This window comes from Lithobates pipiens, unplaced genomic scaffold (assembly GCF_037356315.1).
Source record: "Lithobates pipiens isolate NorthernLeopardFrog02 unplaced genomic scaffold, aLitPip1_a1.2 Scaffold_13, whole genome shotgun sequence".
Classification (NCBI taxonomy): domain Eukaryota; kingdom Metazoa; phylum Chordata; class Amphibia; order Anura; family Ranidae; genus Lithobates; species Lithobates pipiens.
In genome coordinates, this window is record NW_027507718.1 from 537,271,887 (window position 1) to 537,289,693 (window position 17,807).

The 17,807-nt window shown below is 54.2% G+C and overlaps 1 protein-coding gene across 1 annotated transcript in view; it reads right to left on the reverse strand.

Annotated features, from left to right (window-relative positions):
• Nucleotides 1–12,591, reverse strand: part of LOC143975739 (uncharacterized) — a 165,285-nt gene extending 152,694 nt beyond the window's left edge. The window contains exon 1 of the mRNA XM_077478239.1: nucleotides 12,573–12,591. The gene's annotated coding sequence lies outside the window, so the exon portion shown is untranslated. The remainder of the gene's footprint in view (nucleotides 1–12,572) is intronic.
• Nucleotides 12,592–17,807: the final 5,216 nt, after the last annotated feature.

A 17,807-nucleotide genomic window follows, 5' to 3' on the forward strand; every position in this document is an offset into this window, starting at 1 on the left:
CCCCAGGACAGGAAATTGGGGGTTCCTCTGGGGGGAGGGGGAGGTGTACATAGAGAATAGAGGGGTCTCAGGACAGGATATTGGGGGTTCCTCTGGGGGGAGGGGGAGGTGTACATAGAGAATAGAGGGGTCTCAGGACAAGATATTGGGGGTTCCTCTGGGGGAGGTGTACATACAGAATAGAGGGGTCCCAGGACAGGATATTGGGGGATCCTCTGGGGGGAGGGGGAGGTGTACATAGAGAATAGAGGGGTCCCAGGACAGGATATTGGGGGATCCTCTGGGGGGAGGTGTACATAGAGAATAGAGGGGTCCCAGGACAGGATATTGGGGGATCCTCTGGGGGGAGGGGGAGGTGTACATAGAGAATAGAGGGGTCCCAGGACAGGATATTGGGGGATCCTCTGGGGGGAGGGGGAGGTGTACATAGAGAATAGAGGGGTCTCAGGACAGGATATTGGGGGTTCCTCTGGGGGGAGGGGGAGCTGTACATATAGAATAGAGGGACCCCAGGACAGGATACTGGGGGTTTCTCTGGGGGGAGGGGGAGGTGTACATATAGAATAGAGGGGTCCCAGGACAGGATATTGGGGGTTCCTCTGGGGGGAGGGGGAGGTGTACATATAGAATAGAGGGGTCTCAGGACAGGATATTGGGGGTTCCTCTGGGGGGAGGGGGAGCTGTACATATAGAATAGAGGGACCCCAGGACAGGATACTGGGGGTTTCTCTGGGGGGAGGGGGAGGTGTACATATAGAATAGAGGGGTCCCAGGACAGGATATTGGGGGTTCCTCTGGGGGGAGGTGTAAATAGAGAATAGAGGGGTCTCAGGACAGGATATTGGGGGTTCCTCTGGGGGGAGGGGGAGGTGTACATATAGAATAGAGGGACCCCAGGACAGGAAATTGGGGGTTCCTGTGGGGGGAGGGGAGGTGTACATAGAGAATAGAGGGGTCCCAGGACAGGATATTGGGGGTTCCTCTGGGGGGGGGGTGTACATAGAGAATAGAGGGGTCCCAGGACAGGATATTGGGGGATCCTCTGGGGGGAGGGGGAGGTGTACATAGAGAATAGAGGGGTCTCAGGACAGGATATTGGGGGATCCTCTGGGGGGAGGGGGAGGTGTACATAGAGAATAGAGGGGTCTCAGGACAGGAAATTTGGGGGTTCCTCTGGGGGAGGTGTACGTAGAGAATAGAGGGGTCTCAGGACAGGATATGGGGGTTCCTCTGGGGGAGGTGTACATACAGAATAGAGGGGTCCCAGGACAGGATATTTGGGGGTTCCTCTGGGGGGAGGGGGAGGTGTACATAGAGAATAGAGGGACCCCAGGACAGGAAATTGGGGGTTCCTCTGGGGGGGAGGGGGGAGGTGTACATAGAGAATAGAGGGGTCTCAGGACAGGATATTGGGGGTTCCTCTGGGGGAGGTGTACATAGAGAATAGAGGGACCCCAGGACAGGATATTGGGGGATCCTCTGGGGGAGGTGTACATAGAGAATAGAGGGGTCCCAGGACAGGATATTGGTGGTTCCTCTGGGGGGAGGGGAAGCTGTACATATAGAATAGAGGGACCCCAGGACAGGATATTGGGGGTTTCTCTGGGGGGAGGGGGAGGTGTACATAGAGAATAGAGGGGTCTCAGGACAGGATATTGGGGGTTCCTCTGGGGGGAGGGGGAGGTGTACATAGAGAATAGAGGGGTCCCAGGACAGGATATTTGGGGGTTCCTCTGGGGGGAGGTGTACATAGAGAATAGAGGGGTCCCAGGACAGGATATTGGGGGTTCCTCTGGGGGAGGGGGAGGTGTACATAGAGAATAGAGGGGTCTCAGGACAGGATATTGGGGGTTCCTCTGGGGGGAGGTGTACATAGAGAATAGAGGGGTCCCAGGACAGGATATTGGGGGTTCCTCTGGGGGGAGGGGGAGGTGTACATAGAGAATAGAGGGGTCCCAGGACAGGATATTTGGGGGATCCTCTGGGGGGAGGGGGAGGTGTACATAGAGAATAGAGGGACCCCAGGACAGGAAATTGGGGGTTCCTCTGGGGGGGAGGGGGGAGGTGTACATAGAGAATAGAGGGGTCTCAGGACAGGATATTGGGGGTTCCTCTGGGGGGTGGTGTACATAGAGAATAGAGGGGTCCCAGGACAGGATATTTGGGGGTTCCTCTGGGGGAGGTCAACATAGAGAATAGAGGGACCCCAGGACAAGATATTGGGGGTTCCTCTGGGGGGAGGTGTACATAGAGAATAGAGGGACCCCAGGACAGGAAATTGGGGGTTCCTCTGGGGGAGGGGGAGGTGTACATAGAGAATAGAGGGGTCCCAGGACAGGATATTTGGGGGTTCCTCTGGGGGGAGGTGTACATAGAGAATAGAGGGACCCCAGGACAGGAAATTGGGGGTTCCTCTGGGGGGAGGGGGAGGTGTACATAGAGAATAGAGGGGTCTCAGGACAGGATATTGGGGGTTCCTCTGGGGGGAGGGGGAGGTGTACATAGAGAATAGAGGGGTCTCAGGACAAGATATTGGGGGTTCCTCTGGGGGAGGTGTACATACAGAATAGAGGGGTCCCAGGACAGGATATTGGGGGATCCTCTGGGGGGAGGGGGAGGTGTACATAGAGAATAGAGGGGTCCCAGGACAGGATATTGGGGGATCCTCTGGGGGGAGGGGGAGGTGTACATAGAGAATAGAGGGGTCTCAGGACAGGATATTGGGGGTTCCTCTGGGGGGAGGGGGAGCTGTACATATAGAATAGAGGGACCCCAGGACAGGATACTGGGGGTTTCTCTGGGGGGAGGGGGAGGTGTACATATAGAATAGAGGGGTCCCAGGACAGGATATTGGGGGTTCCTCTGGGGGGAGGGGGAGGTGTACATATAGAATAGAGGGGTCTCAGGACAGGATATTGGGGGTTCCTCTGGGGGGAGGGGGAGCTGTACATATAGAATAGAGGGACCCCAGGACAGGATACTGGGGGTTTCTCTGGGGGGAGGGGGAGGTGTACATATAGAATAGAGGGGTCCCAGGACAGGATATTGGGGGTTCCTCTGGGGGGAGGTGTAAATAGAGAATAGAGGGGTCTCAGGACAGGATATTGGGGGTTTCTCTGGGGGGGAGGTGTACATATAGAATAGAGGGACCCCAGGACAGGAAATTGGGGGTTCCTCTGGGGGGAGGGGAGGTGTACATAGAGAATAGAGGGGTCCCAGGACAGGATATTGGGGGTTCCTCTGGGGGGGGGGGTGTACATAGAGAATAGAGGGGTCCCAGGACAGGATATTGGGGGTTTCTCTGGGGGGAGGTGTACATAGAGAATAGAGGGGTCCCAGGACAGGATATTGGGGGATCCTCTGGGGGGAGGGGGAGGTGTACATAGAGAATAGAGGGGTCCCAGGACAGGATATTGGGGGATCCTCTGGGGGGAGGGGGAGGTGTACATAGAGAATAGAGGGGTCCCAGGACAGGATATTTGGGGGTTCCTCTGGGGGGAGGTGTACATAGAGAATAGAGGGACCCCAGGACAGGATATTGGGGGATCCTCTGGGGGGAGGGGGAGGTGTACATAGAGAATAGAGGGGTCTCAGGACAGGATATTGGGGGATCCTCTGGGGGGAGGGGGAGGTGTACATAGAGAATAGAGGGGTCCCAGGACAGGAAATTTGGGGGTTCCTCTGGGGGAGGTGTACGTAGAGAATAGAGGGGTCTCAGGACAGGATATGGGGGTTCCTCTGGGGGAGGTGTACATACAGAATAGAGGGGTCCCAGGACAGGATATTTGGGGGTTCCTCTGGGGGGGAGGTGTACATAGAGAATAGAGGGACCCCAGGACAGGAAATTGGGGGTTCCCCTGGGGGGAGGGGGAGGTGTACATAGAGAATAGAGGGGTCTCAGGACAGGATATTGGGGGTTCCTCTGGGGGAGGTGTACATAGAGAATAGAGGGACCCCAGGACAGGATATTGGGGGATCCTCTGGGGGAGGTGTACATAGAGAATAGAGGGGTCCCAGGACAGGATATTGGTGGTTCCTCTGGGGGGAGGGGAAGCTGTACATATAGAATAGAGGGACCCCAGGACAGGATATTGGGGGTTTCTCTGGGGGGAGGGGGAGGTGTACATAGAGAATAGAGGGGTCTCAGGACAGGATATTGGGGGTTCCTCTGGGGGGAGGGGGAGGTGTACATAGAGAATAGAGGGGTCTCAGGACAGGATATTGGGGGTTCCTCTGGGGGGAGGTGTACATAGAGAATAGAGGGGTCCCAGGACAGGATATTGGGGGTTCCTCTGGGGGGGAGGTGTACATAGAGAATAGAGGGGTCTCAGGACAGGATATTGGGGGTTCCTCTGGGGGGAGGTGTACATAGAGAATAGAGGGGTCCCAGGACAGGATATTGGGGGTTCCTCTGGGGGGAGGTGTACATAGAGAATAGAGGGGTCTCAGGACAAGATATTGGGGGTTCCTCTGGGGGGAGGGGGAGGTGTACATAGAGAATAGAGGGGTCCCAGGACAGGATATTTGGGGGATCCTCTGGGGGGAGGGGGAGGTGTACATAGAGAATAGAGGGACCCCAGGACAGGAAATTGGGGGTTCCTCTGGGGGGGAGGGGGAGGTGTACATAGAGAATAGAGGGGTCTCAGGACAGGATATTGGGGGTTCCTCTGGGGGGTGGTGTACATAGAGAATAGAGGGACCCCAGGACAGGATATTTGGGGTTCCTCTGGGGGGAGGTGTACATAGAGAATAGAGGGGTCCCAGGACAGGATATTTGGGGTTCCTCTGGGGGGAGGTGTACATAGAGAATAGTGGGGTCTCAGGACAGGATATTTGGGGGTTCCTCTGGGGGAGGTCAACATAGAGAATAGAGGGACCCCAGGACAAGATATTGGGGGTTCCTCTGGGGGGAGGTGTACATAGAGAATAGAGGGGTCCCAGGACAGGATATTTGGGGTTCCTCTGGGGGGAGGTGTACATAGAGAATAGAGGGGTCTCAGGACAAGATATTGGGGGTTCCTCTGGGGGAGGTGTACATACAGAATAGAGGGGTCCCAGGACAGGATATTTGGGGGTTCCTCTGGGGGGGAGGTGTACATAGAGAATAGAGGGACCCCAGGACAGGAAATTGGGGGTTCCTCTGGGGGGAGGGGGAGGTGTGCATAGAGAATAGAGGGGTCCCAGGACAGGATATTTGGGGGTTCCTCTGGGGGGAGGTGTACATAGAGAATAGAGGGGTCTCAGGACAGGATATTGGGGGTTTCTCTGGGGGGGAGGTGTACATATAGAATAGAGGGACCCCAGGACAGGAAATTGGGGGTTCCTCTGGGGGGAGGGGAGGTGTACATAGAGAATAGAGGGGTCCCAGGACAGGATATTGGGGGTTCCTCTGGGGGGGGGGTGTACATAGAGAATAGAGGGGTCCCAGGACAGGATATTGGGGGTTTCTCTGGGGGGAGGTGTACATAGAGAATAGAGGGGTCCCAGGACAGGATATTGGGGGATCCTCTGGGGGGAGGGGGAGGTGTACATAGAGAATAGAGGGGTCCCAGGACAGGATATTGGGGGATCCTCTGGGGGGAGGGGGAGGTGTACATAGAGAATAGAGGGGTCCCAGGACAGGATATTTGGGGGTTCCTCTGGGGGGAGGTGTACATAGAGAATAGAGGGACCCCAGGACAGGATATTGGGGGATCCTCTGGGGGGAGGGGGAGGTGTACATAGAGAATAGAGGGGTCTCAGGACAGGATATTGGGGGATCCTCTGGGGGGAGGGGGAGGTGTACATAGAGAATAGAGGGGTCCCAGGACAGGAAATTTGGGGGTTCCTCTGGGGGAGGTGTACGTAGAGAATAGAGGGGTCTCAGGACAGGATATGGGGGTTCCTCTGGGGGAGGTGTACATACAGAATAGAGGGGTCCCAGGACAGGATATTTGGGGGTTCCTCTGGGGGGGAGGTGTACATAGAGAATAGAGGGACCCCAGGACAGGAAATTGGGGGTTCCCCTGGGGGGAGGGGGAGGTGTACATAGAGAATAGAGGGGTCTCAGGACAGGATATTGGGGGTTCCTCTGGGGGGAGGTGTACATAGAGAATAGAGGGGTCCCAGGACAGGATATTGGGGGTTCCTCTGGGGGGAGGGGGAGGTGTACATAGAGAATAGAGGGACCCCAGGACAGGATATTGGGGGATCCTCTGGGGGAGGTGTACATAGAGAATAGAGGGACCCCAGGACAGGATATTGGGGGATCCTCTGGGGGGAGGTGTACATAGAGAATAGAGGGACCCCAGGACAGGATATTGGTGGTTCCTCTGGGGGGAGGTGTACATATAGAATAGAGGGACCCCAGGACAGGAAATTGGGGGTTCCTCTGGGGGGAGGGGGAGGTGTACATAGAGAATAGAGGGGTCTCAGGACAGGATATTGGGGGTTCCTCTGGGGGGAGGTGTACATAGAGAATAGAGGGGTCCCAGGACAGGATATTGGGGGTTCCTCTGGGGGGGAGGTGTACATAGAGAATAGAGGGGTCTCAGGACAGGATATTGGGGGTTCCTCTGGGGGGAGGTGTACATAGAGAATAGAGGGGTCCCAGGACAGGATATTGGGGGTTCCTCTGGGGGGAGGTGTACATAGAGAATAGAGGGGTCTCAGGACAAGATATTGGGGGTTCCTCTGGGGGGAGGGGGAGGTGTACATAGAGAATAGAGGGGTCCCAGGACAGGATATTGGGGGTTCCTCTGGGGGGAGGGGGAGGTGTACATAGAGAATAGAGGGGTCCCAGGACAGGATATTTGGGGGATCCTCTGGGGGGAGGGGGAGGTGTACATAGAGAATAGAGGGACCCCAGGACAGGAAATTGGGGGTTCCTCTGGGGGGGGAGGGGGGAGGTGTACATAGAGAATAGAGGGGTCTCAGGACAGGATATTGGGGGTTCCTCTGGGGGGTGGTGTACATAGAGAATAGAGGGACCCCAGGACAGGATATTTGGGGTTCCTCTGGGGGGAGGTGTACATAGAGAATAGAGGGGTCCCAGGACAGGATATTTGGGGTTCCTCTGGGGGGAGGTGTACATAGAGAATAGTGGGGTCTCAGGACAGGATATTGGGGGTTCCTCTGGGGGGAGGGGGAGGTGTACATAGAGAATAGAGGGGTCTCAGGACAAGATATTGGGGGTTCCTCTGGGGGAGGTGTACATAGAGAATAGAGGGGTCCCAGGACAGGATATTTGGGGTTCCTCTGGGGGGGAGGGGAAGGTGTACATAGAGAATAGAGGGGTCTCAGGAGAGGATATTTGGGGGTTCCTCTGGGGGGAGGGGGAGGTGTACATAGAGAATAGAGGGGTCTCAGGACAGGATATTGGGGGTTCCTCTGGGGGGAGGGGGAGGTGTACATAGAGAATAGAGGGGTCTCAGGACAGGATATTGGGGGTTCCTCTGGGGGGAGGGGGAGGTGTACATAGAGAATAGAGGGGTCTCAGGACAAGATATTGGGGGTTCCTCTGGGGGGAGGTGTAAATAGAGAATAGAGGGGTCTCAGGACAAGATATTGGGGGTTCCTCTGGGGGGAGGGGGAGGTGTACATAGAGAATAGAGGGGTCTCAGGACAGGATATTGGGGGTTCCTCTGGGGGAGGGGGAGGTGTACATAGAGAATAGAGGGGTCTCAGGACAGGATATTGGGGGTTCCTCTGGGGGGAGGGGGAGGTGTACATAGAGAATAGAGGGGTCTCAGGACCGGATATTGGGGGATCCTCTGGGGGGAGGGGGAGGTGTACATAGAGAATAGAGGGGTCTCAGGACCGGATATTGGGGGATCCTCTGGGGGGAGGGGGAGGTGTACATACAGAATAGAGGGGTCCCAGGACAGGATATTTGGGGTTCCTCTGGGGGGGGAGGGGAAGGTGTACATAGAGAATAGAGGGGTCTCAGGACAGGATATTGGGGGTTCCTCTGGGGGAGGTGTACATAGAGAATATAGGGGTCCCAGGACAGGATATTTGGGGGTTCCTCTGGGGGGAGGGGGAGGTGTACATAGAGAATAGAGGGGTCCCAGGACAGGATATTGGGGGATCCTCTGGGGGGAGGGGAGGTGTACGTAGAGAATAGAGGGACCCCAGGACAAGATATTGGGGGTTCCTCTGGGGGAGGGGGAGGTGTACGTAGAGAATAGAGGGGTCCCAGGACAGGATATTGGGGGATCCTCTGGGGGGAGGGGAGGTGTACGTAGAGAATAGAGGGACCCCAGGACAAGATATTGGGGGTTCCTCTGGGGGAGGGGGAGGTGTACGTAGAGAATAGAGGGGTCCCAGGACAGGATATTGGGGGATCCTCTGGGTGGAGGGGGAGGTGTACGTAGAGAATAGAGGGACCCCAGGACAAGATATTGGGGGTTCCTCTGGGGGAGGGGGAGGTGTACATAGAGAATAGAGGGGTCCCAGGACAGGAAATTGGGGGTTCCTCTGGGGGGAGGGGGAGGTGTACGTAGAGAATAGAGGGGTCCCAGGACAGGATATTGGGGGATCCTCTGGGGGGAGGGGAGGTGTACGTAGAGAATAGAGGGACCCCAGGACAAGATATTGGGGGTTCCTCTGGGGGGAGGGGGAGGTGTACGTAGAGAATAGAGGGGTCCCAGGACAGGATATTGGGGGATCCTCTGGGGGGAGGGGGAGGTGTACGTAGAGAATAGAGGGGTCCCAGGACAGGATATTGGGGGATCCTCTGGGGGGAGGGGGAGGTGTACGTAGAGAATAGAGGGGTCCCAGGACAGGATATTGGGGGATCCTCTGGGGGGAGGGGGAGGTGTACATAGAGAATAGAGGGTGGTCCCAGGACAGGATATTTGGGGGTTCCTCTGGGGGGAGGTGTACATAGAGAATAGAGGGACCCCAGGACAGGATATTGGGGGATCCTCTGGGGGGAGGGGGAGGTGTACATAGAGAATAGAGGGGTCTCAGGACAGGATATTGGGGGATCCTCTGGGGGGAGGGGGAGGTGTACATAGAGAATAGAGGGGTCCCAGGACAGGAAATTTGGGGGTTCCTCTGGGGGAGGTGTACGTAGAGAATAGAGGGGTCTCAGGACAGGATATGGGGGTTCCTCTGGGGGAGGTGTACATACAGAATAGAGGGGTCCCAGGACAGGATATTTGGGGGTTCCTCTGGGGGGGAGGTGTACATAGAGAATAGAGGGACCCCAGGACAGGAAATTGGGGGTTCCCCTGGGGGGAGGGGGAGGTGTACATAGAGAATAGAGGGGTCTCAGGACAGGATATTGGGGGTTCCTCTGGGGGGAGGTGTACATAGAGAATAGAGGGGTCCCAGGACAGGATATTGGGGGATCCTCTGGGGGGAGGGGGAGGTGTACATAGAGAATAGAGGGGTCCCAGGACAGGATATTGGGGGTTCCTCTGGGGGGAGGGGGAGGTGTACATAGAGAATAGAGGGACCCCAGGACAGGATATTGGGGGATCCTCTGGGGGAGGTGTACATAGAGAATAGAGGGACCCCAGGACAGGATATTGGGGGATCCTCTGGGGGGAGGTGTACATAGAGAATAGAGGGACCCCAGGACAGGATATTGGTGGTTCCTCTGGGGGGAGAGGAAGCTGTACATATAGAATAGAGGGGTCTCAGGACAGGATATTGGGGGTTCCTCTGGGGGGAGGTGTACATAGAGAATAGAGGGGTCCCAGGACAGGATATTGGGGGTTCCTCTGGGGGGAGGTGTACATAGAGAATAGAGGGACCCCAGGACAGGAAATTGGGGGTTCCTCTGGGGGGAGGGGGAGGTGTACATAGAGAATAGAGGGGTCTCAGGACAGGATATTGGGGGTTCCTCTGGGGGGAGGTGTACATAGAGAATAGAGGGGTCCCAGGACAGGATATTGGGGGTTCCTCTGGGGGGGAGGTGTACATAGAGAATAGAGGGGTCTCAGGACAGGATATTGGGGGTTCCTCTGGGGGGAGGTGTACATAGAGAATAGAGGGGTCCCAGGACAGGATATTGGGGGTTCCTCTGGGGGGAGGTGTACATAGAGAATAGAGGGGTCTCAGGACAAGATATTGGGGGTTCCTCTGGGGGGAGGGGGAGGTGTACATAGAGAATAGAGGGGTCCCAGGACAGGATATTTGGGGGATCCTCTGGGGGGAGGGGGAGGTGTACATAGAGAATAGAGGGACCCCAGGACAGGAAATTGGGGGTTCCTCTGGGGGGGAGGGGGGAGGTGTACATAGAGAATAGAGGGGTCTCAGGACAGGATATTGGGGGTTCCTCTGGGGGGTGGTGTACATAGAGAATAGAGGGACCCCAGGACAGGATATTTGGGGTTCCTCTGGGGGGAGGTGTACATAGAGAATAGAGGGGTCCCAGGACAGGATATTTGGGGTTCCTCTGGGGGGAGGTGTACATAGAGAATAGTGGGGTCTCAGGACAGGATATTTGGGGGTTCCTCTGGGGGAGGTCAACATAGAGAATAGAGGGACCCCAGGACAAGATATTGGGGGTTCCTCTGGGGGGAGGTGTACATAGAGAATAGAGGGGTCCCAGGACAGGATATTTGGGGTTCCTCTGGGGGGAGGTGTACATAGAGAATAGAGGGGTCTCAGGACAGGATATTGGGGGTTCCTCTGGGGGGAGGGGGAGGTGTACATAGAGAATAGAGGGGTCTCAGGACAAGATATTGGGGGTTCCTCTGGGGGAGGTGTACATAGAGAATAGAGGGGTCCCAGGACAGGATATTTGGGGTTCCTCTGGGGGGGAGGGGAAGGTGTACATAGAGAATAGAGGGGTCTCAGGAGAGGATATTTGGGGGTTCCTCTGGGGGGAGGGGGAGGTGTACATAGAGAATAGAGGGGTCTCAGGACAGGATATTGGGGGTTCCTCTGGGGGGAGGGGGAGGTGTACATAGAGAATAGAGGGGTCTCAGGACAGGATATTGGGGGTTCCTCTGGGGGGAGGGGGAGGTGTACATAGAGAATAGAGGGGTCTCAGGACAAGATATTGGGGGTTCCTCTGGGGGGAGGTGTAAATAGAGAATAGAGGGGTCTCAGGACAAGATATTGGGGGTTCCTCTGGGGGGAGGGGGAGGTGTACATAGAGAATAGAGGGGTCTCAGGACAGGATATTGGGGGTTCCTCTGGGGGAGGGGGAGGTGTACATAGAGAATAGAGGGGTCTCAGGACAGGATATTGGGGGTTCCTCTGGGGGGAGGGGGAGGTGTACATAGAGAATAGAGGGGTCTCAGGACCGGATATTGGGGGATCCTCTGGGGGGAGGGGGAGGTGTACATAGAGAATAGAGGGGTCTCAGGACCGGATATTGGGGGTTCCTCTGGGGGGAGGGGGAGGTGTACATAGAGAATAGAGGGGTCTCAGGACAGGATATTGGGGGTTCCTCTGGGGGAGGTGTACATACAGAATAGAGGGGTCCCAGGACAGGATATTTGGGGTTCCTCTGGGGGGGAGGGGAAGGTGTACATAGAGAATAGAGGGGTCTCAGGACAGGATATTGGGGGTTCCTCTGGGGGAGGTGTACATAGAGAATATAGGGGTCCCAGGACAGGATATTTGGGGGTTCCTCTGGGGGGAGGGGGGAGGTGTACATAGAGAATAGAGGGGTCCCAGGACAGGATATTGGGGGATCCTCTGGGGGAGGGGGAGGTGTACATAGAGAATAGAGGGGTCCCAGGACAGGAAATTGGGGGTTCCTCTGGGGGGAGGGGGAGGTGTACGTAGAGAATAGAGGGGTCCCAGGACAGGATATTGGGGGATCCTCTGGGGGGAGGGGAGGTGTACGTAGAGAATAGAGGGACCCCAGGACAAGATATTGGGGGTTCCTCTGGGGGGAGGGGGAGGTGTACGTAGAGAATAGAGGGGTCCCAGGACAGGATATTGGGGGATCCTCTGGGGGGAGGGGGAGGTGTACGTAGAGAATAGAGGGGTCCCAGGACAGGATATTGGGGGATCCTCTGGGGGGAGGGGGAGGTGTACGTAGAGAATAGAGGGGTCCCAGGACAGGATATTGGGGGATCCTCTGGGGGGAGGGGGAGGTGTACATAGAGAATAGAGGGGTCCCAGGACAGGATATTGGGGGATCCTCTGGGGGGAGGGGGAGGTGTACGTAGAGAATAGAGGGGTCCCAGGACAGGATATTGGGGGTTCCTCTGGGGGGAGGTGTTGGTGACAGTGAAGGAGCTCTGTGATTGGTGGGGATGTGTATGGGAGGGTCCTCTCATTATTGGGGGGCTCTGATATTATTGGGCTACAACAACATGGCCGCCCCTCCTGTACTGAAGACACATCTCATCCTCTCTCCTGGTGACCCCTCATACACTCCACACACGGGGGTCTCCCGATCACTAAATGGAAGAAGAGAAGATTACCTGACGAGGAGCTCCTCACCCGGACCGCTCTTCTCCCAGACTACAACAGCATGGCGGCTCCCCTCCCACCGGTCTCCTGCAGTAGACTACAACAACATGGCGGCTCCCCGCCCACGAGAGTCCCCTCCGTCCTCTAGAGACTACAATAAAATGGCCGCTCGTCGTCTTATTATAAGAGAACGATCTCTCCTTTACCGACACAATCCGGTGTAGTGTCACATTATGCTGCCTATCACAGGATGCTGCCGAAGTGAAGTTTCCGCCAGAAATTGCGTAATGCGCATGCGCCGTGCGTTCCAACATATGTTCGGCAATACAGTTAAGCAAAAGCATCACAGAATGTTACGGAAGTGACACAAACACTGGGCGTTACAACACCAATACTTCCCTTGTTACCTCGGATCAGTTTTTAAATAACCATGCTGAGCTACATGCGGTCTTAGGTTATGGAGTGCTGGGACTTGTAGTGCCTATGCTGAGCTACGTGCAGTGTAGTGTCACATTTTGCTGCCTATCACAGGATGCTGCGGAAGTGACGTTGTTGCGTACTGCGCATGCGCGATGCGTTCCAACATAGTTTCGGCAATACAGTTAAGCGAAACCATCACATAATGTTACGGAAGTGAAGTTACACACAACACAAACACTGGGCCGTGCGTCACAACACTAATACTTCCCTTGTTACCTAGTAGGTTTTGCATTGCTGGGACTTGTAGTGCCTATCCTGAGCTACATGCTTCAATGTTCAGTGTCCTCATCCCTATCCCCGAGCTTCAATATTCAGTGTCCTCATCCCTATCCCCGAGCTTCAATGTTCAGTGTCCTCATCCCTATCCCCGAGCTTCAATATTCAGTGTCCTCATCCCTATCCCCATGCTTCAATGTTCAGTGTCCTCATCCCTATCCCCGAGCTTCAATGTTCAGTGACCTCATCCTTATCCCCGAGCTTCAATGTTCTCATCCTTATCCCTGAGCTTCAATGTTCAGTGTCCTCATCCTTATCCACCAGCTTCAATATTCAGTGTCCTCATCCCTATCCCCGAGCTTCAATGTTCAGTGTCCTCATCCCTATCCCCGAGCTTCAATGTTCAGTGACCTCATCCTTATCCCCGAGCTTCAATGTTCTCATCCTTATCCCTGAGCTTCAATGTTCAGTGTCCTCATCCTTATCCACCAGCTTCAATATTCAGTGTCCTCATCCCTATCCCCGAGCTTCAATGTTCAGTGTCCTCATCCTTATCCCCGAGCTTCAATGTTCAGTGTCCTCATCCCTATCCCCGAGCTTCAATGTTCAGTGTCCTCATCCCTATCCCCCTGCTTCAATGTTCAGAGTCCTCATCCTTATCCCCCTGCTTCGATGAGGACACTGAACATTGAAGCATGGGGATAAGGATGAGGACACTGAACATTGAAGCTGGTGGATAAGGATGAGGACACTGAACATTGAAGCTCAGGGATAAGGATGAGGGCACTGAACATTGAAGCTCGGGGATAGGGATGAGGACACTGAACATTGAAGCTCAGGGATAGGGATGAGGACACTGAACATTGAAGCTCGGGGATAAGGATGAGGACACTGAACATTGAAGCTGGTGGATAAGGATGAGGACACTGAACATTGAAGCTCAGGGATAAGGATGAGGACACTGAACATTGAAGCTCGGGGATAAGGATGAGGTCACTGAACATTGAAGCTCAGGGATAGGGATGAGGACACTGAACATTGAAGCATGGGGATAAGGATGAGGACACTGAACATTGAAGCTCAGGGATAAGGATGAGGACACTGAACATTGAAGCTCGGGGATAAGGATGAGGTCACTGAACATTGAAGCTCAGGGATAGGGATGAGGACACTGAACATTGAAGCATGGGGATAAGGATGAGGATACTGAACATTGAAGCTTGCGGATAGGGATGAGGACACTGAACATTGAAGCTCGGGGATAGGGATGAGGACACTGAACATTGAAGCTCGGGGATAAGGATGAGGACACTGAACATTGAAGCATGGGGATAGGGATGAGGACACTGAACATTGAAGCATGGGGATAAGGATGAGGACACTGAACATTGAAGCTCGGGGATAAGGATGAGGACACTGAACATTGAAGCTCGGGGATAGGGATGAGGACACTGAACATTGAAGCTCGGGGATAGGGATGAGGACACTGAACATTGAAGCTCGGGGATAGGGATGAGGACACTGAACATTGACGCTCGGGGATAAGGATGAGGACACTGAACATTGAAGCACAGGGATAAGGATGAGGACACTGAACATTGAAGCACAGGGATAAGGATGAGGACACTGAACATTTAAAGCTTGCGGATAGGGATGAGGACACTGAACATTGAAGCACAGGGATAAGGATGAGGACACTGAACATTGAAGCTCGCGGATAGGGATGAGGACACTGAACATTGAAGCACGGGGATAAGGATGAGGACACTGAACATTGAAGCTCGGGGATAAGGATGAGGACACTGAACATTGAAGCTCGGGGATAAGGATGAGGACACTGAACATTGAAGCTCGGGGATAGGGATGAGGACACTGAACATTGAAGCTCGGGGATAAGGATGAGGTCACTGAACATTGAAGCAGGGGGATAGGGATGAGGAGACTGAACATTGAAGCTCGCGGATAGGGATGAGGACACTGAACATTGAAGCACGGGGATAGGGATGGACACTGAACATTGAAGCTGGGGGATAAGGATGGACACTGAACATTGAAGCTCGAGGATAGGGATGAGGACACTGAACATTGAAGCACGGGGATAAGGATGGACACTGAACATTGAAGCTCGGGGATAGGGATGAGGACACTGATCATTGAAGTTCGGGGATAGGGATGAGGTCACTGAACATTGAAGCAGGGGGATAGGGATGAGGACACTGAACATTGAAGCTCGCGGATAGGGATGAGGACACTGAACATTGAAGCATGGGGATAAGGATGAGGGCACTGAACATTGAAGCTCGGGGATAGGGATGAGGACACTGAACATTGAAGCTCGGGGATAGGGATGAGGACACTGAACATTGAAGCTCGGGGATAAGGATGAGGGCACTGAACATTGAAGCTCGGGGATAGGGATGAGGACACTGAACATTGAAGTTCGGGGATAAGGATGAGGTCACTGAACATTGAAGCAGGGGGATAGGGATGAGGACACTGAACATTGAAGTTCGGGGATAAGGATGAGGTCACTGAACATTGAAGCAGGGGGATAGGGATGAGGAGACTGAACATTGAAGCTCGCGGATAGGGATGAGGACACTGAACATTGAAGCACGGGGATAGGGATGGACACTGAACATTGAAGCTGGGGGATAAGGATGGACACTGAACATTGAAGCTGGGGGATAAGGATGGACACTGAACATTGAAGCTCGGGGATAGGGATGAGGACACTGAACATTGAAGTTCGGGGATAGGGATGAGGTCACTGAACATTGAAGCAGGGGGATAGGGATGAGGACACTGAACATTGAAGCAGGGGGATAGGGATGAGGACACTGAACATTGAAGCAGGGGGATAGGGATGAGGACACTGAACATTGAAGCACGGGGATAAGGATGGACACTGAACATTGAAGCTGGGGGATAAGGATGGACACTGAACATTGAAGCTCGGGGATAGGGATGAGGACACTGAACATTGAAGTTCGGGGATAGGGATGAGGTCACTGAACATTGAAGCAGGGGGATAGGGATGAGGACACTGAACATTGAAGCAGGGGGATAGGGATGAGGACACTGAACATTGAAGCTCGCGGATAGGGATGAGGACACTGAACATTGAAGCACGGGGATAGGGATGAGGACACTGAACATTGAAGTTCGGGGATAGGGATGAGGTCACTGAACATTGAAGCAGGGGGATAGGGATGAGGACACTGAACATTGAAGCTCGCGGATAGGGATGAGGACACTGAACATTGAAGCACGGGGATAGGGATGAGGTCACTGAACATTGAAGCAGGGGGATAGGGATGAGGACACTGAACATTGAAGTTCGGGGATAGGGATGAGGTCACTGAACATTGAAGCAGGGGGATAGGGATGAGGACACTGAACATTGAAGCTCGGGGATAGGGATGAGGTCACTGAACATTGAAGCAGGGGGATAGGGATGAGGACACTGAACATTGAAGCTCGCGGATAGGGATGAGGACACTGAACATTGAAGCACGGGGATAAGGATGAGGACACTGAACATTGAAGCTCGGGGATAGGGATGAGGACACTGAACATTGAAGCTCGGGGATAGGGATGAGGACACTGAACATTGAAGCTCGCGGATAAGGATGGACACTGAACATTGAAGCTCGGGGATAGGGATGAGGACACTGAACATTGAAGCACGGGGATAAGGATGAGGACACTGAACATTGAAGCTCGGGGATAAGGATGAGGACACTGAACATTGAAGCTCGGGGATAAGGATGAGGACACTGAACATTGAAGCTCGGGGATAAGGATGGACACTGAACATTGAAGCTCGGGGATAGGGATGAGGACACTGAACATTGAAGCTCGCGGATAGGGATGAGGACACTGAACATTGAAGCTCGGGGATAAGGATGGACACTGAACATTGAAGCTCGGGGATAGGGATGAGGACACTGAACATTGAAGCAGGGGGATAGGGATGAGGACACTGAACATTGAAGCTCGGGGATAGGGATGAGGACACTGAACATTGAAGCATGGGGATAGGGATGAGGACACTGAACATTGAAGCTCGGGGATAGGGATGAGGACACTGAACATTGAAGCTCGGGGATAAGGATGAGGACACTGAACATTGAAGCTCGGGGATAGGGATGAGGACACTGAACATTGAAGCTCGGGGATAGGGATGAGGACACTGAACATTGAAGCATGGGGATAGGGATGAGGACACTGAACATTGAAGCTCGGGGATAGGGATGAGGACACTGAACATTGAAGCTCGGGGATAAGGATGAGGACACTGAACATTGAAGCTCGGGGATAGGGATGAGGACACTGAACATTGAAGCATGTAGCTCAGGATAGGCACTACAAGTCCCAGCAATGCAAAACCTACTAGGTAACAAGGGAAGTATTAGTGTGACGCACGGCCCAGTGTTTGTGTTGTGTGTTACGTCACTTCCGTAACATTATGTGATGGTTTCACTGAACTATATTGCCGAAACTATGTTGGAACGCACGGCGCAAGTGTTTGGAACGCATCGCGCATGCGCAGTACGCAACAACGTCGCCGTGTTTGTGTTGTGTGTAACATCACTTCCGTAACATTATGTGATGGTTTCGCTGAACTGTATTGCCGAAACTATGTTGGAACGCACGGCGCGAGCGTTTGGAGCGCATCGCGCATGCGCAGTACGCAACAACGTCACTTCCGCACCATCCTGTGATAGGCATCAAACTGTGAC